The sequence below is a fragment of the Pecten maximus genome, unplaced genomic scaffold (assembly GCF_902652985.1).
Source record: "Pecten maximus unplaced genomic scaffold, xPecMax1.1, whole genome shotgun sequence".
Classification (NCBI taxonomy): Eukaryota; Metazoa; Mollusca; class Bivalvia; order Pectinida; family Pectinidae; genus Pecten; species Pecten maximus.
Genome location: NW_022982679.1, coordinates 1 through 22045, shown reverse-complemented (window position 1 = coordinate 22045; position 22045 = coordinate 1). Strand labels below are relative to the sequence as shown.

Here is a 22045-nt window from a genome sequence, read left to right as displayed (position 1 = left end):
ACATTCTTTACATGAAAGGAAAATTTAAGTACATATGTGTACTCTGTGCAGATTTGATTTTAACTGCTTATTGACCGACAAGTTATTATAACATATTTTTAGTTTATTTATACTTATATATTTAAATGTATCATTAAAACAAATATTTACTACATATTTACGAGCATAACCTGGTTTCATGTTCTGACATAATGAACACACAAGCATGCAGTTGTGTACTACCCATAATAAGTGTAAGTGTATGTTACAATTGCTATCATTATTGGTCATGCTTGACTGACTCTGGCCTGACACACCCAAGAACTGTGCCAGGTGAGTTTTGTAGTCAACTACAGGTACTGTATTCTCAGAAATACCTATGTCAATATTTCTCGTTGTATGGCTTCAAATGATGAATTTGTGCAAGGCTGGGCGTGTAACCTCAGGTCATCAGAACAATAAGATTATCTCCTTACTTGAAGGAAAGGATTGTGTATTTCTCCATCGGCGTAACCTTAATCAGACCAAAATCATAAACGAAATGCCCATTTAGTTAAGGTGGAAATGTCAAGATAAGTCGTAAAACAACTGACAAATGGATTAACATTTGAAACACATGGTTTAAGAAGACCAACATAATTGAAATAAAGTCATTCCATAGTGAACTTGAAGATGTTTAATTTTACATTGTAACGGAATCGAAAGTCATTGGGGCCGAACGTATTGGCCGGTGTATGCAGGTGTCCATTATGTATAGGTACAATTTTGAATAAAATAAATCGGAAAATTAATGCAAGTCAAATTAAGAAATGACACATACAGTAATGATGCAGTTTTTATCCTGTTAGATTAGAAAACATCATATATTGTTTTAAAAATGAATTCAATGCATAAACAATATTTTCATTGTATATACGGAACTATTTACGATATATATTGTTAGTGAATACAATAGTAGTTTCATGTAACGGGGAAAAAGTATTTTGTCACAAAAAGTACACACAAAACGAGACCTTTATTTCATCTGGGATACTTGTGTTTTCTTTACAGAAAACCAGTGCAGTGAACATAGCAAATATTTCTCTGAAGGGAACCGTTGTGTTGGTAAGAGAGAGAGAGAGAGAGAGAGAGAAAATTAATGTTACGTACAGACAGGTAATACGGGCTTTGCACTTTGTAGATGAAGGCTATGTACATTCGTATTTTATTTAGTGTGAAACTGGTCATTCGTGTTTTGTGGAACTGGTCATTCTTGTTTTAAGTGGTGTGGAACTGGGGTCATTCGTGTTTAATTTTGTGTGGAACTGGTCATTCATGTTTTATGTTGTGTGGAACTGGTCATTCGTGTTTTATGTTGTGTAGAACTGGTCATTCGTGTTTTATGTTTTGTGGAACTGGTCATTCGTATTTTATGTTTTGTAGAACTGGTCATTCGTGTTTTATGTTTTGTAGAACTGGTCATTCGTGTTTTATGTTTTGTAGAACTGGTCATTCGTGTTTTATGGTTTTGTGGAACTGGTCATTCGTGTTTTATGTTTTGTGGAACTGGTCATTCGTATTTTATGCTTTGTGGAACTGGTCATTCGTATTTTATGTTTTGTAGAACCGGTCATTCGTGTTTTATGTTTTGTGGAACTGGTCATTCGTGTTTTATGTTTTGCGGAACTGGTCATTCGTATTTTATGTTTTGTGGAACTGGTCATTCGTGTTTTATGTTTTGCAGAACCGGTCATTCGTGTTTTATGTTTTGTGGAACTGGTCATTCGTGTTTTATGTTTTGTGGAACTGGTCATTCGTATTTTATGTTTTGTGGAACTGGTCGTTCGTGTTTTATGTTTTGTAGGACTGGTCATTCGTGTTTTATGTTTTGTGGAACTGGTCATTCGTCTTTTATGTTTTGTGGAACTAGAAATTCGTGTTTTATTTTGTGTAGAACTAAAAGTTCGTGTTTTATTTTGTGTGGAACTGGTCGTTCGTCTTTCATATCACGTACAACTAGGCCATGTTTGTGTTTGGTTGTGTAGAACTAAATTATGCGTGTTTGTGTTGTGTTTAACTAGGTTACATATATGTATGTGTGCTATGTGTTGTGTAAACTAAGTCTTGCGTGTTTTATATTGTTTAGAACAAAGTCGTGCGAGTTTAATGTTGTGTAGAGCTAAGTTATGCTTCATAATTCGTCTTTTATGTGTTTTTGTTTGTAATTCTTATTATACACATTTACATCCTTCTTGTTTTTGTTTTATGTTTGTTTGTTTTTGATTGAATATTCATTTTTTTATTTTAATATAAATGTATCTCTCCTCTGGTGACATTGTATTGTGATAATAACAGAAAGATGAAACCCAACAGCAAAGTTCAAAACGCAATTTAATGATGTATACAAAACTAAGCAAGTGACAGAGATCGTTCACAATTACAACTAGTAGTGTACAAGGTGATGTATTGAATAATAGCTGTCCTTGAGTAATATTTTCCTATCCGTTTCTCGAGAATTATGAATGTTTATAAATCTCGCAGTTCATAGTTCGTGGCAATTAATAATGTTAAAGAATTCATATAGCTCTCCTTGACATTTGTAAACCAGTTCTGAATAACAATTTGTTCCTACTCCAACCGTCTTCTTTCTAGAATTCTTGTAAACAACCACTTGTCAATGAATACATGTACTTGGAAACATAATTTATTGACACATCTCTCTTCCAGAACATTCCGGAGAAGTTTAGATACAAATATTAAAATATAAGGTTGCAAGAGTTATGTATTTCTGTACGGGCTGTCTCCCTTTAATCGATGATATATTTATAAGTTATTTCAAACAACCAACATCAATGATAATTGAATTGATTTTATCAGAGTCTACAGCAAAATTTAATGTTAAGTTATGCCTAATTAAACAAATGAATTAGTACTCATATTTCGTTCTTCCGGAAATAAACATTTCTACATTTTCTTTCGAACAACATTTACCTATACCTCTTTATTAACTGACTGGGAGAACAATTAATGTTTTCTTTTTTAGATTATAGATGGTGCATGTATAAGTTTTATACAAGTGCAAAGACCTGGTTTGAAGCTAAAGCGATCTGCGAGAAAGGAAATATGACCCTAGCTCACATCAAAGAGGTGCCACAGTATAGCTATATCTATAACATGATGAAGAGCACCATAATGAACATATTTGCCAGCCCTCCAAGGTACAATTCATGAAAAAAAGATTATAAGACTCTTTCATATGTGTATATGTAGGATAGGGATATTCCACCCGAGGGGTCACACAATGTGGTGAAACCCGAGGCTTGCCGAGGGTTTTTACCACATTTTGTGATCCCGAGGGTGGAATATCCCTATCCTACATACACACGTAATGAAAGAGTCTTTTTCTCTCATATCACTACCAAATTTCTGGCAAAAGTGTCGCTCAGCCATCCATTTTCTTCATTTCTTTAATTTTTTTTATTTGACGTTTTTACTAAAAATACTTATGATGAACGAATGAACAATTCGCCGATAAAAACTGCCGTAACTTGACCGACTTTTGCCGTGGCCGTGACATATGATTTGATTTGCACCTCGACATATTTGATCATTTCACGGAACAAACTGTACTTTTTATTGCCAAGTAACATTTTTTATAAAATACTACGTCACTGCATGACGTCACGACTGTCACTGGAATTCCATTCATAGTTCAAGGCTATTGAAAGAGATGTCGATCTCTATCGCCATGACGCGGCGATGTATCGTGGGTGGTAGTTTTAAATTCACGGTGATTTTTGCAGCTTCATGTGTGAACCATCGAACAGTAACTCGATACGAGTATTCGATCTTTTCTGTGACATAGGATTATATGTGTTTAACCAGTTTTCTTGATAGAATGACGAAGGTAGGTCCGTCGATAACGATGATCATATTGAAAGGCTAGGGTGACAGTTAGTTTTCCTGGTTACTCTACACAAATATAGACTCTGTGTTACAATCGGCAAGCCTCGGGTTTCACCACATTTTGTGACCCCGAGGGTGGAATATCCCTATCCTACATACACACATATGAAAGAGTCTTATAATCTTACATAGCTATCTTACATGGGCAGACTCTATCCAACATGGCGAGATATGAGAGAATTTTTTTTTATATCATATACCACTTGGAATGATTATAATTATACTTTAAATGTAAATATGGGCTTCTAAAACCACTCTCATCCATTTTTTATCAAACACTTTCTTTTCAGTATTTTAGAGTACTCTAAAACATACCGGATTATGTTATTCCTTTTCCAGTCATTAAATGTAAAAGGTCCACAGAACATGTTATTCACTTTTTATACTACATATTTAAAATGCCGCGAATATACCCTCTTCTCTACATTTTGGGACACATTTGTCACTCAGATTTGTTGCAGACATTTTTCTTTTTACATTTTCACACGAATAATTTCTTTTTACTCACAAGTCAAATTGAGGGATATTATATGAAGTGGCTTTCAATTTATTATTTTTATCATTAATTAATTAAAGCAGATATTTGAATACTTACTTTTGATATAAATATAAATGTGTTGCTCTGGTGAAATTGCATCCTCAATTTTCTTTTATCGTTATCATATTTTGATGTTAGTATAGCATGTAAGTTTTTATAGGATATTTTAATAATTCATTTTTTTTCATTTTGCATATTTTTGTTATTCCTGCATCCTTGTCCGGGCATGTGTCTCGATTATAACTCATATTACTGTTTTCCCAACGCCCTGAGGTCTCGCGAAGCTATTCATTTTACTATGTGCTATCACCAATATAATGACTTTATCCCTTGGTCGCTCATTTGAAATTCAAATAATGATGTGGAATCTATATCAAATTAAAGTATTGGCTACCCGAAATAAAATCCTTAAGTCTAGAATGCTAGTTTGTTTTTTAAGAAATGTTACTAGAGGATGATCTAACAGTATAATTAAGGCAAAATATGATTATGAAACACAGCACAATATAACTGAAAATGAAATTTATTATATAAACGCCAATGCAGATGTGCGGAGGAATACTGATTTTATCTATGTTCTACGGTTGTATGGGAGCTTTAACTAATCGAAGGAAAAGCTGCATACAGTTATTGAATGCTTTCCGATAGTTCTTTTAGCTTGGTTGATCAGTTCCTTGTATAGCGTTAAACGAAGGCGATAATATCTACCGCCTGAAATGTACATTTACACAACATGAATCGAACCGTTTAAATAATGAATATGTGTTAAAAACTTTATGGGCCAATTTTGATAATAAACAAATTAGGGATCACTTTGGGTTTGGAAGTAGGGATCTTTACTCGTGTCTCAGAAACCTTAAATCAATATTATGCTGGAAAGTCCCATTCACTCCCCCTCCCCCTCCCCCTTGTATTCTCCCATGTGTGTGATATATAACCCAAAATGATGGTGGTTGATTTCGGCCAGGATTATCCCCGCAAAAATATTTTTTCTCAAAATGTAAATGGTTAAGCAAGACCAAAAACACTAAACAGGACTGGACAGAACCAGACAGCTTATGAGCAGATTGTCCGCTTATTTTTTCATACGCACACATCGATGTTAATCTGGTCAAATTCAGGGACAAATGAAACAGATAAAATTGGTTGCCCAGGTCCTACTTGATTTGAGTTTGAAAAAATCCTGTTTGAGACAAGTTTTTTTTGTTGAGTGAGGAAAATTCTGTTATCATATAACATAAAACACGATATCGTTGTTGGAATATCGCTTTTGATTTATAAAACTGAAATGTGTGAGCCATATAGCATGCATATTGTACATGTAAATTTCAAAATCAATTCGAATTATTTTTAATGGTTGAGTTTTAGAATACGAAAAACTAAGTGTACTTGTATTGTAGCTCATTAAAATATAGATAAAAATTCCTTTACTCTAAAACATATAGGATCTATGATATTATCTAACAAACGTTTGTTTTAAACGATATTACTATAGAATGTGTAATGGAAGGACCCACATGATCATTTTGCCACTACAACTAAAAGTCGAATAGAACCTCGCCCACATTCTTGCTACACCCCTGTTAAAACTAATTTCGTCCAACTCAACCTAGATACATATTATTTTGACTTGAGCTAAGAAGAGAGCTTTAAGAAAAATCGCTGGACTAGAAATAAATGTTCTTTTTTATTAAATGATAATAATAGTAATAAACAAATGAAAATAAATAAAAACAACTCGTTCCCGCCATCCCCGTGTACAATCATTAATAAAACTAATTCAAGATTCAGTGTTTTTTCTTTCTTGCACTTTTTGTTTTAGTGCCGTATGGCTTGGCGGATATCACTACAGTGGGAGGACATTGTGGCAGGATGATTGTATGAGTGTCGATAGCACATACGTAAATGATGTATCCATGGAGGCATGTTTTCTGTTAGAAGACAGCAGCAAGTTTAAAACAGAGGCCTGCACGTCATCTCAGCCGTTTTTGTGTCAGGAATCGACATTCGGTAATATCCATGTTATAGTGATAATTATCAGCGTACTAGTTATTGATGCTTACATCCGGGTGTATTAGTTGTTTACCTTGTGTCCTATACTAACTGTTATATAACATAATTGATGTTTACATCCGGGATAATATTTATGACCGTGTTCTATTCTAACTGTTAAATTACTTAACTGATGTTTATATCCGGGTTAATAGTTATGACCGTGTGTTCTATACTAACTGTAATATAACTTAACTGATGTTTATATCCGGGTTTTATATTTATAACCGTGTGTTCTATTTTAAATGTAATATAACTTAACTGATGTTTATATCCGGATTTTATAGTTATGACCGTGTGTTCTATTTTAACTGTAATATAATTTAACTGATGTTTATATCCGGGTTAATAGTTATGACCGTGTGTTCTATACTAAATGTGATTTTACGGATTATAGATAATATAAATATTTGTAGACATCCACAAATGCTTCACCCCTTCTGAAGTAATCTCTGATGCAGCAAAAAGCGACGACTTGTTCAAGGTGACTGATACCATGGCATGTTTCCATCATTGTGTGACAGTGGGAGAGATAACCCCATATGGATGTGTTGGAATCAACATTTTATCAAACTAGTTGTAATCTATTGTATTATGAATCGGGAAGAACATATAACAAAGGCAGTTCCATATACGTAAGAGGTAAGATAAATCACATGTACATATATAACAATAATGTACTGTAAGCTAAAAGTAAACAATTCATTCTAAGTTGAAATAAACTAGCTCTTCAATCTATGAATCAACGACAATAATATGTATCACGTTTCACAATTACTATTAATGATGAAAATGGCACAGCATCAATGATTTATAACTGTCGCGGTATGATGATATTCTCTTTACAATAATTATTAATATCAATAGAATCTTTTTGATTGCAATATAAAGCTTGATATATGTAATAATATATCTTTACTTTCAATACAGCTATTACAACCATGTAAAAAGACAGTTATACATAGATGATTATGAGAGTAATGATTCAAATTATGTTGGAGAGTCTGGCGGATATGATCATTTTTGTAACATTCTGAAAAACGATGTAAACTATTTTAAAAGACCTGTTGCCTTCACGCATTGGAGATCCAATTAAATGATCTTTGAAACGATCATAGTTTAAATTAATATTATTATTTCTGACTTGTATAGTATAATCTTTATTTCCCGATTGCCACTTTTGAAACAGCCCCTGTGTATAGAACGTTGAGCCAAGGATGAAATGTCTGGCAGCCACTGATTGGCCAGTATGTTATGAAGTGAGAGAATAGATTTGTAGCCTGATAGGTAACTATCAATAAGAAATGTTGATATAAATTTCGTAAGTCCGATTGATTTTTTCCCAAAAGTTCAGGTAATAATAATAAACAGGTTAACATTTAAGATTTTTGAGAATTTTTACTGCGAAATTCACCTATTTTCAAAATGGCTACCCTGGAGAAAATTTGAGCTGAAGGACCCAACTTTTTTTTTTGATTAGGTGTTATATCAGACCCTAAACCTTTGTTATAAACCATGATTGTCATATTGAATTCAAGAATTTGAATGAAAGGCTCCAAAACGTTAACAGTAAAGTCTATGGGAAAACATTGGTTGGTTGGTCTCTTTAAGCAGCCTTTTTTGCTGTGAGGTAGACTGGATGTTACTGATATCTGGGGCAAGTCTGTTAATTCCATTAAACGTGAATGAAAAAACAACAACAAACTTTCAAAATAATTTACATAACGACATACTAAGGGAGTAAATAATCTGTTTGTTCGGAGATGATATCTGTCTAAGAATTTATCATACTTATAAGGTTTGCTAATTTCTCTAAGGTAATCTGGTGTTTCATTGTTCATTATTTATACATCATAATAAGTTTATGTTCATTTCCTCTGCAACTCAAAGTTTCCCATCCTAATTTACCCATACCATGTTGTGTTCCTCTGCGTAAACATGTAATTAGTCTCCCAGTTTCAACTTGTATAGACTCTATATTTTTTGCGCTAGGGTACAATTGTCCCATACAACATCTGCATATTCAATAATTGGTCTTATGTGGAATGTATATATATATAAGCTAGGGATTTTCTATCAACTCTGCTGTTTAATAATCTTAAGATATCGATTCTTTTAAATGCTTTTTCATAAATTCTAGATATGTGTTGGTTTCGTTTAGCATCGTCACGAAGTGTAAGACCCAGCCGTAAATGTGCTTTGCTTTGTCATTTCCGTATCTATTTGTACATGGATATTTTTCAAATTCATAAAATGTCAATATGGTAAATCAACAGTAAACTGACATATTTGTATTCAGATATGATTAGAACTACAGTCCCATCTGACGTCACAGCCAGCATAAGCGATCTCCAACAAGTGTGTCCTAGTTCTGTGGCTGTACCTTCTCACGAGATTACCCAGTATTACACTGACGGAGGCTCCAAGTATTACACCGACAAGGATATCCAGTATTACACCAACGGAGATATCCAGTATTACACCGACAAATATACCCATTATTACACCGACAAAGACATTCAGTGGTACAACTGCAACGGTAGCCAGCACATCTACAAGTACACTGATAGTTCCTAGCTACCTAGAACCTAGCAGCCCGGAATCAGTTCCGGCCGAAAAAGCGTCGTCAGAGTCGACACCTCCTCTTCCGAGTGTCGTCACTTCCGTGAGTCTGGAGAAAACGTCACTTCCGACAGGTCGGTTCTTGGTTTTATCTATCTTAACATTATGACTACCAACTTAAATCCACCATACCTTATATTGTATCATAGGATTGTTATATTATAATGGGGATATAATGGAAACGTTCAAATGATTTGAAAAAAAAAATGTTAATTTTTTTTCAATTACATATATATGTGAGTAGCTTTTCAAAATGTCATCTATCAGCATATATGTAATTCAGAAATCAGGTGACCGATAACGCCACCTGGCATCTTTTAGACAACACTTTCCTCTGTGAACACGAAGAGAACAAACTCTATGATATCAGGTCAGCTGTATAAATGGATACAAATTATTTACGGGATTATAATCATAGAAGTGTAATAGACTGGAATAAGGAACAAAATATCTAACCATACTTTTGCTTGACCTAGCATCTTCACGATTTCTAAAGGGATGTCCTACCACTATGATAAAGATAATGCCACACATTGAGTGTTTCTACTGATAGCAATATAAATAAACATCTTTGAATTAGACCAATCTGATAATTGGAAATAGATAATGATAACGTCAAAGGAAAATAACAGCTTGCAACATCATAGAATCTCATTAAAGGTATGTAGAGATCAAAACATTTATTGGATATAGTTGAAAAACAAAAAGAAAAGAAAAAAAAGAAAAAAAGACGACTTTGCAGTGCTTAGATTGTATACATTTTGTGTAATAGAAAATTGATAAAACTATTCTTTACATAAATGTATAATTAGTTGTCAAGTTTAGTTTGTAAAGCTGAAACAAAATAAAGACTTTATGAACAAAATCAAAATGTAACCTGTCCTTCTACAAGTAATTGCTTCTTTTTTAAGTGAGTGTTATTTTTGCTTTTTGATAAAATCGACTTTAGGAGTGAAAATAATAATCTCGGTTAATGACATGGGAAACAATTTCTAATGACGGTCGTAAACACACCTTAAAAGTGAATAAAGATGTTTGTTTAGTTTCAGAAACAATATCAGCGTCATGCACCGAATGCCCTTGTATACAAAGCACCTCGGTAATCCAAGCGGAGATGGAAGAGAGCATCAGAAAATTAAAAGAGCTGCTTCGTGTCAACCCCAAAAAACTGTCTTTGTACAAGCGTAAACTGACGAGTGCCTCCGACGACCGAAAATCCGCTGCCAACATCGGTTATGTGGCCGCTTTGATGCTATGCATTATTCCTGGGTTCGTCATACTTCTGGATATGGGCAGACTAACACGAGAGTTCAAGCAGTTCATTTCGCGCCTCAGAGACTCCGGTCAAGATGACCTGAACACTCCTGACAAACAGAACAAAAATCAAGCGGAATCTCAACACTCCAGAAAAGCATTAATCCGATCAAGCGGACCTGAACACTCAAGACAAATAGAACTCCAATCACGTGGACCTGAACACTCAAGACAAGCAGAGCTCCAATCAAGTGGACCTGAACACTTCAAATCAGCATTATACCCAAAAAGCCGACCTGCACGTTCCAGACAAAACGAACTCCAATCAAGCCGACCTGCACGTTCCAGACAAATAGAACTCCAGTCAAGCGAACCTGAACACTCCAGACAAATAGAACTCCAATCAAGCGGACCTGAACACTTCAAATCAGCATTATACCCAAAAAGCCGACCTGCACGTTCCAGACAAAACGAACCCCAGTCAAGCGAACCTGAACACTCCAGACAAATAGAACTCCAATCAAGCGAACCTGAACACTCCAGACAAATAGAACTCCAGTCAAGCGGACCTGAACACTCCAGATCAGCATTGTACCAAAATAGTCGACCTGCACATTCCAAACAAACAGAACTCTAATCAAGCAGAACCTGAACACCCTAGATAAACAGAAAGCGGATCTGAACACTCCTGACAAACGTTACTCCAATCAAGCGGAACCTGAACACTTCTGAGAGACATAACTCGAATCAAGCGGAACCTGAACACTCCTGACAAACAGAACTCGAATCAAGCGGAACCTGAATACTTCTGACAAACATAACTCTAATCAAGCGGAACCTGAACACTTCTGACAAACATAACTCTAATCAAGCGGAACCTGAACACTCTGGTAAACTTTACTGCACACAAGCAAACCTAATCAAGTGGAACCTGAACAATACAGAACAACATTACGTCAATTAAGCGGACTTGCACACTCCAGACAGACATTTCTCAAATGAAGCGAACAGGCGGTCCTTTGACCAGTTTGTTTCCATGCATGCGTTCCTGAATACCCCAAAGTATTTCCGGGTACATAATTGATTATGTAATGCATGTTGAGAGTATATAGCCCATCCTTGCAACCGTGATACGCGTATCTAGTCCGTCCTTGTTTCTTTGATACGTGTATCTAGTCCGTCCTTGTAACCGTGATACGTATATCTAGCCCGTCCTTGTAGCCGTGATACGTGTATCTAGTCCGTCCTTGTAACCTTGATACGTATATCTACTCCGTCCTTGTAACCGTGATACGTGTATCTAGTACATCCGTGTAACCGTGATACGTGTAGCTAGTCCGTCCTTGCAACCGTGATACGTATATCTAGTCCGTCTTTGTAACTATGGTACGTGTATCTAGTCCGTCCTTGTAACCGTGATACGTGTATCTAGTCCGTCCTTGTAACCGTGATACGTGTATCTAGTCCGTCCTTGTAACCGTGATACGCGTATCTAGTCCGTCCTTGTAACCGTGATACGTGTATCTAATCCGTCCTTGTAGCCGTGATACGTGTATCTAGTCCGTCCTTGTAGCCGTGATACATGTATCTAGTCCGTCCTTGTAACCGTGATACGTATATCTAGTCCGTCCTTGTAACCGTGATTAATAAAATCTATTACCTGTAATTAATCGAGATCGGGTTATCTCAGTCGAGGGCTAAGATTCTGTAACATAATCCCAACCGAGGCGTTAGCCGAGGATGTTACAGAATCTTAGCCCGAGACTGAGATAACCCGATCTCGATCACTTACAGGTAATATATTATTTTTTCTCGCACCTCTTACATATATCTAGTTGTATAATAACAACCCATCTATATATGCGTTTAGAGTGTAAGAGTATCCCGTCTGGGGCCTCCCGGTTCAAAGCCGATTAACCACCTCATCTGCGCTTCGAATCCAGTCCTTTCGCGTACAAATATAGTTCGGTTATATCAATATTATTTTAATAATAAACATCAACCAACCAAACAATGCATAGTAATTAAATACATGACAAAAACAGTTTGAATGCCCATATTTCTAATAATATTGGTTAACTTGCGCGGATGAATATATGAATGGGTTAAAATTCCGCCAAAACTCACGTAAAGGTACCAGACAGATCGGACGAGATAGAAAAATCTAGCACTGGGTATCACGTGAGATTTCCCTGTCCGAGGTGCTAGAAACGTGTATCTAGTCCACCCTTGTTGCAGTTATACATGTATCTAGTCCGTCCTTGTAACCGTGATACGTGTATCTAGTCCGTCCTTGTAACCGTGATACGTACAGTTGAGTGTAGACTAAAGGTTACACAAAGTGCACTCCGAGTGCACTTCGTTTGGACTCCAGGTAAACTTGGAGTGCACTCGGAGTGCACTCCAAGTTTACCTGGAGTCCTATCAGGCCTATATATACACAATGTTTATAGATAGATGTATACTCTTATACATTTAGACTCTTTAAACATGTTACAATAAGATATGTGTTACTGTTTTATCTTTGTATATATCATCTTATTATTTTGTTGGTTCATTTTTAGTTGGATAACTAACAATATCTATTATAATAGATTTTTTCTATTAGTAAACCCTATACAAAATGAATAGATCTGGCACTTCGTTGAAAAATGTTTGATAGCATTCCTTTGATTTGAAGAGTTTTAACAAACCACGTAAATTAATAGAAATTGGTAATAAACAAAACATATTTGGCAAGTTGTTTGTGGTCTCTCAAATGTAGAGTTTGATCGTGTACTGGAAATATCTTGTACTCGAAGTACTACTGTTTTTAATATTTCAAATACTTTTCTTCCAACAGTTTAAATTTATCTTAACATACAATACAAACGAATTTTTTTTATCACCTTGATAGCATATTCCGGATCCAATGTCTAATATTGATTTACAGTTTAAACTTTAAGATCAAACTTACATTTCCATTTGGTAAACCAACTTAGTTTTGTTATACCTGCCTCATTAAATCCTGGTCATAAATGGAGTTCTTTTAACAGTTATATAAGATACAATCTCTCCCCCCCCCCCCCCCCCCCCCCCCCCCCCCCCCATCTTCCAGGTCAATATTTACCTGTATATCATGATTACAGGGGTGTGGAGAAAAGACAGACTTACACTGACCCCAATAATGACCCCTTCCTCCAATTTACCTTATAAGGTGTGAAGATCTGGACAGGTGTACACATGGTCATCTAACTAGATAAAGACCCCCTTAATTGTTAGATGGAAACTGGACATCACACCTTACCTTTACCTAGCCCGACTTTCCTCTGGCCCTGACACCATGTCTGGTATGGTGTCAGGGCTAGAGGAAACTCAGGCTGACCTATACCAAGGTCATATAGAATATAGGTACAGACTTGTGACGGTCGATATCTGTCACTTTTGAAATGATATGATTGTCCATTCCTATTACAGTATTATCAAAACAGTTATAAGTCATTATTATAAAAAAAAAATATTTGAAAAAAAAAAATTCAAACTGGTACTATAACTTTATGTCTTTGATATTATAATGGAAGTATGTATAGAGTATTAGAAGTCAATATGTAAATCAACATAGATTAATATAATTCTCATGTTTGAGTTAAGTAAATACTTATCAAACATTCCATACACCAACTGCAGCTGGCCTCATGTTATTTTTTTTAAAGTTTGAACATTTAAATTTATGATTTTATAATTGGCTTGAACAACCATTGTACATTCATGACCTGTATCTGTTACATAAAATGTATGAGTGACACATATCATGATAGATATTGACTGAATGGGAATAGAAAACGATGTAGTTCCAACAGGTCAGTTTTACAGGTAAATGGTACATAGGTTGCCGTGTCAAACTGCCCTGAGGCAAATCTTACCTCAGGCTCTATAATCGTATTTCCTGGACGAGAACAATGTGTACTAATTACGGGTATAAGGCTATAGGTTGGTTTTGGGAAATGGTGAATTTACATTCATTATACCATTTGGAATTACACTGTTTTTTTTTTTTTTTTTTACATTAATCTTTTTCTTTACAATTAATTTTTTAAAGCAATGTCTTTATTTTTTTGAATATAACAAGATAAGAACTGCATCATTTCTTAATTTGATTTGCATTATTTTTTTCTGAACTTATATCATTCAACATTGTACCTCTACATACCGGACACCTGCATAAACCGGCCAATACGTTTGGTCTCAATGACTTACGGTTTAGACAGGTTACAATGTAATAACAGAGACTTGTATATCACATATACAAGTCTCTGGTAATAAGAAACAGCTTATTTTTACTTTCTAATTTCAGTATAGAATGACTTCATTTCAATAGAGTTGGTCTTCTTAAACCTGTTAACCAGTTTGTTAATGGTTTTACAGCTTATCGTTACATTTCCACCTTAATTACACTGGTATTTCATTTATACATGTAATTTTGGTCTGATTAAGGCCTCTCAGATGTAGAGCTACAATCCTTTCCTTCAAGTCAGGAGATAATCTTACTGTTCTGTTAATTGGCCTGAGGTTATAACACACCCTGCTTTGCACAGCTTCATCATTTGAAGCCATGGCTAACAGTGACAAAATTGACATAGGTATTTCTGTGAAACCAGGACAGTACCTGTAGCTGGCTCCTAAAACACACCTGGCACAGGTCTCAGGTGTGTCAGGCCAGAGTTAGTCATGCATGACCAATAATAATAGCAATTAAACAGATACTTTCATTCATCATGGGTAGTCAAGAACTACATACTTGTGTTACATTATGTAAGAACATTAATTTAACCAGGTAATGCTCATAAATATGTAGTTGTAAATGTATATTTTTCTAATGATACATTTAAATATATAACCTATATAAACTAAAATGATTATGTTTATTTTATAATTACTTGCCAGAACTGAGTACATATATGTAATCAATAACATAATATAGATACATTATCTAAACTTCCTTTAAAGTCATGATATATGTACAGTAATAAATATTCCAATTAAAATAATTTTCAATTCCTTAACAGAATGAAATACAATTCACTTACATCTTAATAAAATATAAAATAATAAGCAATTAACTTTCATAGAGACCTGATTATAGCATAAATTGTATAACTGTCTTTTAAGGATCTTAATAAATATAAATTTAACATGTAGGCATTATTACCATGTATTAACAATAAAATAAATATTTCGAGTAGACTAAACGAATGTTAATAGTAATATTAAGAGAACAAAAGTAATTTGTAAAAATCTATTTATTTATATGTAAATTATATTAAAAGCATCAAAGTATTAATACATGTATATATGATATACACATGTAGTCTGATTATAGAACTGGGGTATAGGCATGGTGTCTTATAGGACTCCAGGTAGACTCGGAGTCCACTTGGAGTGCACTCCAAGTTTACCTGGAGTCCAAACGGAGTGCACTCCAAGTCCAAATGGAGTGCACTCGGAGTGCACTTGGGTGTAACCTTTAGTCTACACTCAACTGTATATCTAGTCCGTCCTTGTAACAGTGATACGTGTATCTAGTCCGTCCTTGTAACCGTGATACGTGTATCTAGTCCGTCCTTGTAACCGTGATACGTGTATCTAGTCCGTCCTTGTATGATAATTAGCGCCGTCAGTGTAAATATGCCAGTGTATACCCACTTATTAACCCTGTTTGATGATGTAAAGTGTCCTACTGCACGTGTGTTAGTATCAAAGGTATACCCACTAATTAACCCTGTTTTATGATGTATAGTGTCCTACTCCACGTGTGTTAGTATCCAGGGTATACCCGGTCATTAACCCTGTTTTATGATGTAAAGTGTCCTACTCCACGTGTTGTAGTATCCAGTGTATACCCGGTCATTAACCATGTTTTATGATGTAAAGTGTCCTTCTCCACGTGTTTTAGTATCCAGGGTATACCCACTAATTAACCCTGTTTGATGATGTAAAGTGTCCTACTGCACGTGTGTTAGTATCAAAGGTATACCCACTAATTAACCCTGTTTTATGATGTATAGTGTCCTACTCCACGTGTGTTAGTATCCAGGGTATACCCGGTCATTAACCCTGTTTTATGATGTAAAGTGTCCTACTCCACGTGTGTTAGTATCCAGGGTATACCCACTAATTAACCCTGTTTTATGATGTAAAGTGTCCTACTCCACGTGTGTTAGTATCCAGTGTATACCCGGTCATTAACTCTGTTTTATGATGTAAAGTGTCCTACTCCACGTGTGTTAGTATCCAGGGTATACCCACTCATTAACTCTGTTTTATGATGTAAAGTGTCCTACTCCACGTGTGTTAGTATCCAGTGTATACCCGGTCATTAACCCTGTTTTATGATGTAAAGTGTCCTACTCCACGTGTGTTAGTATCCAGTGTATACCCACTAATTAACCCTGTTTTATGATGTAAAGTGTCCTACTCCACGTGTGTTAGTATCCAGTGTATACCCGGTCATTAACTCTGTTTTATGATGTAAAGTGTCCTACTCCACGTGTGTTAGTATCCAGGGTATACCCACTCATTAACCTCTGTTTTATGATGTAAAGTGTCCTACTCCACGTGTGTTAGTATCCAGTGTATACCCGGTCATTAACCCTGTTTTATGATGTAAAGTGTCCTACTCCACGTGTGTTAGTATCCAGGGTATACCCGGTCATTAACCCTGTTTTATGATGTAAAGTGTCCTACTCCACGTGTGTTAGTATCCAGGGTATACCCGGTCATTAACCCTGTTTGATGATGTAAAGGGTCCTACTCCACGTGTGTTAGTATCCAGGGTATACCCGGTCATTAACCCTGTTTTATGATGTAAAGTGTCCTACTCCACGTGTGTTAGTATCCAGGGTATACCCGGTCATTAACCCTGTTTGATGATGTAAAGGGTCCTACTCCACGTGTGTTAGTATCCAGGGTATACCCGGTCTAATATTAACCCTGTTTTATGATGCAATAATGCATACAAAATGTTCCGTATTTTCATTGTTAACATTTTAAACGTATTTCGTTGTTTTATTTAATCAGAATTTGTAAATAGATTTTCTGAAATGTTTGTTTTGGCGAGACTTAATCTGGCCAACATCATATCTAGCTCACCTGGAACAAAGTCACGATTGTTTATGTCAGAAGGCGGAGTCTGTCGTTCGCTATTCCAGTTCTCTCTGTGATCTTTAATTAAAAACTAATTCCTTTAGTTAAAATAAAATGTTTGTCTTACCTTTGTCATGTCGGTCACAAAGTATACAACTATATTTTCAACAATTAGAAGAAAAAAAAAGAAAAAAAGAAAGATAACAAATCAATCTCACATTAGTTTATAGAGACAATGCTGTATAAGTATTCTAAGTTAGATTTTACAGGAAATATGTCAGTAAACACATATATTCCAAAGTTCCAAGGGTTACTTTGTTTATGATGTATGATTTACATATACGTCGTTACAAAAATGTGGCATTATGAGTCAATTTTTTGTCATTTGTCGAGGAACAAAGGATTGAAAAAATGAAGGATTAGTTTACCAATATTCGGTGTAATAGGGTTTTCCAAACAAATTTGTATTTAGAAGCACATGGAGGGATATCTTTATGTATATCAATGTTTCCTGGGGAAAATATCTACGATAATGTCACTGGGTCTAACAATTGGTAAATATACTAACATCGTCGTCATTGTCCTTACCAGGTTTTTGTGTTAAGTTATGGTACCATTTAGATATCTAGGGATGTGATAATTTATTTTGAGGATATATATTACCGAAAAATCTAGCGATTCGGAATTTATTTAGAAATCGATTGTTTAATGTTGTTTGCTTATGTACGAGTTAACTCCCTTGGATAGTGATTTACTTTTAATTTTGTAATTACATGATTTGAAAATGATTTATTTACAACTCTGTTACAAATGTGTCTTCTACATGTGTGTAAGATAGGAACAACCGTGTGGCATTTAATGTGATAAAACCAAAATATAAACGTTTAACGTGTAGAGAATATTTTTTGAAAGGTAGTAAACTTAGTCACACTCCGTATTTTTATCTACATTCTTTTACAGATATCATAACAATACAGAGTTCATACTAATACTTATGTTGGAGTTCATTAATTTAATATTATTCCCATATTGACTTAGCTTCTGAAACCATAATATGTGGTTAAATGTAATTTTTTCATAAATTTAAAAGTCATAGAATTTTGAAAACGAGCTTTCATTATCACTGGATACCTGCTTGGTTAGCCTGCCTTACACACATTTTTGTCATGACATCAATAATGTTTTGTACAGTTTTCATTATTATGATATTTTTATGTGTCACCAATATTTTGACCAATTCTCCATATGTTTTGTATATAATTATTGTCTATGGTTTTTTTTAGACATGGCGTGTCTGTGATTTGTATCCCATGAAGCTGAGTCCTTCGTCAATAATCTGTCTGTCCTTCATCTACTTCTGTCGTTCGTCTATCCTTCGTCTATCCTTTGTCGTCCTATCCTTTGTCTGTCTCTGTCGTTCTTTCCTTTGTCTATTCTCTGTCGTTCTTTCCTTTGTCTATCCTCTGTCGTTCTTTCCTTTGTCTACCCTCTGTCGTTGTTTCCTTTGTCTGTCCTCCTGTCGTTCTTTCCTTTGTCTACCCTCTGTCGTTCTTTCCTTTGTCTGTCCTCTGTCGTTGTTTCCTTTGTCTACCCTCTGTCGTTCTTTTCTTTGTTTATCCTCTGTCGTTGTTTCCTTTGTTTATCCTCTGTCTTTCTTTTCTTTATCTATCCTGTGTCGTTTTCCCCTTTATCTTTCCTCTCTCGTTCTTTCCTTTATCTATCCTGTGTCGTTCTTTCCTTTATCTATCTTCTCTCGTTCTTTCCTTTGTCTACCCTTTGTCGTTCTTTTCTTTGTTTATCCTCTGTCGTTCTTTCCTTTGTCCGTCCTCTGTCGTTCTTTCCTTTGTCCGTCCTCTGTCGTTCTTTCCTTTGTCTACCCTCTGTCGTTCTTTCCTTTGTCTACCCTTTGTCGTTCTTTTCTTTGTTTCTCCTCTGTCGTTCTTTTCTTTGTTTATCCTCTGTCGTTCTTATCTTCGTATATCATTTTGTCGTAAAGTCAGTTGTCCATCCTATGTCGTTTGGTCCTTTGTCTGTCTTAATCGTTCTTTCTTTCGTTTATGCTCACAAGTCACGAGATAAAATCGATTAACCCGTTGATTGTTATTTGAAAGTTATTGAACATTATGATTAAATACTACAATCGCAAATATCTTGAATAATAAAATAATAATGTTCTTTTGTTTTTCGGATATTATTTTCAAAACTTCTACGCGCTAATGATATCATAGTTAGGGACTTTAGTTGATAACCATTTGACTTCTTCAAGCAGGTGAGCGATACAGGTACAATGGACCCTTTTTTTACCTTAACCTTTTTAATTATTGGTATTATGTTATTGATATCTTATGATTGATAATGTTGATATATACTGATGAATATCAAGCCTTTATTTAGTTTGCCGAACACAAACAGTGTGGAACAGAAAACACCCTGGGCGATACTCCAAGGTAAGTTTTTCACCAGAAAAATAAAATATATGAAATATATATAGGTCTCTGACTGATGCAATATTACAAAAGAGAGAATGTAATTCCCATACCTTATTTTTTTATTATTTGAACACTGCAAATCACTAATAACATGCAGTACGTCTACCGATAATTTCAACTTGATTGTAATAAATCTAAAATGAATGGTTTATTTATATCTTGTACATCATTTAACTCTGAACAAATAGTCTAAATACCAAAGTCTCGACTATTAAGCTAATGTATAAGTAGACGAAATCACTAATAACATTTGACTTGAAATAAAAACCAATTTAAAATAATTTTATTCTTTCTTTAGAATGAACAGTCATTCGGCTGACTTCAATTTGAGAAAAGGCAAAAGTCAGGTAAGTAGAGGATGTAAAGAAAAGAAATAACGAAATTGAGTGATGTTTAATGCTCGAAGTCAGCGACTCACGCCAATGAGTTAGTTTACACATATATTGTTTTAATCTGCTTTAGTAATAATTGTTTATAGAAGAATATGTATGGACATTTCAACTTTATTCTATATATATATATATATGTAGTTGTTGACATACGAAGTAAACAGGAAAGATACGAAATAAAAATTTAAGTCCAATTTTGATTTTTGGACAGTTGATTTGATTGGGTAACCCATCGATATTAATGACCATAAGTTTTGAGGACAAAAACAACATATTGCTTTCAAAGGATTGTTAAATCTTGACACAGGTTGTCGCTTATGACTTAATCGTGCATCTTGATAAAAACATTCACTTTACATGTAATGAATACCATAATCTCGTCGGTAAATATTACATTATATCACGATATATGTTCAGTGATGCTGGGTATGTTCTCATCTTTCTAGTTGTCATTTTAAGGATGCGACTTCCCCTGATTTGATCTAGATTTATATGATGTCGTCAATGAAGCAGAAGACGTTTACCTTTTGGAACACATGGGCCAAGTTGTTCAAAGGTGATGAGCCTTATCACTTGGTTAGTGAAAGTATCAATTCTCCTTTACTTCGAAACCCGAGTGTGTGTATTCTTTAAAATAGGAATGTAGAGAGAGAATGGACTCTTACAGTTCCATACAATTTTGTCAAGATAGTTTCACCATAATTTATTTGGTCAGGATTTTAGAACTGTTTTGAAAATGTGAGTATCCTAATCACCTTTCAATCAAATTGGACGAGGTCGTTCACCTTTTGCACTTTTCCAATGGTCGTCTATTATATTATAACTTGTATAACTATTGCAAATATTATATCTTTTAATCCTATGTTGGCCCTGTTTGTCGATTATGAATTAGAATTACAATAACGTTTTAATATTGGGATTTAATTTTTTTTTCTGATCAGGTGGAGGTCTTGGAAGACGGTGATTAACGCATATAGAACGACAGAGTTGTCACATCATCGGTGACTGCATAAGGTAAGCAAATTAATAAATGTCAAATTATACAATAATTATATTATATACAATTCTATTTACATTATCTTAATTCATTATCAAGTAATTTGATTTATAACGTCCACGAAACATTTTTTGTTATTGATTAACAGAATATTACAAAGAAATCAGGAAGGATATGTCTTTTCATCATTTATATAAGTCAATTCAATATATTCTTACGTATATTTTATATGTAACGTTACATTGTTTCAGGTATAATGGATACTATACTCGAACAAGTGTGACCTGGTGGACTGTTATAGACTGTCAAAGTAAAGGATTGATATAAAGGACCTCTCCAAAGTTTACCTGACATCAAAGCTTGATGTATAACGAATTATTTTGATAGTGATTTAAATTGACTTTTTAGTTACATGTTCAAATAAAATGTAGTAGTTAGTGGTATAATAATATATCACGGGTCAAGGTCACAACAATATAACCCCCGTAGCGTCATTGGCAATATTGAAATAGAATCAGACGACTGAAACGAAATCATCAACATTAAACAATTATTTCTAATTACATGACTTTAAAAATCTGAGCCTATGAAAGGAGAATATTGTCTGGAAAAGGTCATGCAGATTTAGCAAATTTGAAAATACTAAATAGACTTATCA

General features: G+C 34.7%; 1 long non-coding RNA gene across 2 annotated transcripts; it reads left to right on the top strand.

The window, feature by feature from the left end:
- The first annotated feature begins 17796 nt into the window (after nt 1-17796).
- On the top strand, nt 17797-22039 carry LOC117320737. 2 transcript variants are annotated; one of them, XR_004531156.1, is made up of 5 exons: nt 17797-19959; nt 20300-20348; nt 20850-20946; nt 21332-21404; nt 21639-22039. It is a non-coding gene; the product is annotated as an uncharacterized LOC117320737 (long non-coding RNA). The 2 variants fall into 2 exon arrangements; XR_004531157.1 differs by having other exon boundaries at nt 20850-20966.
- Nucleotides 22040-22045: the final 6 nt, after the last annotated feature.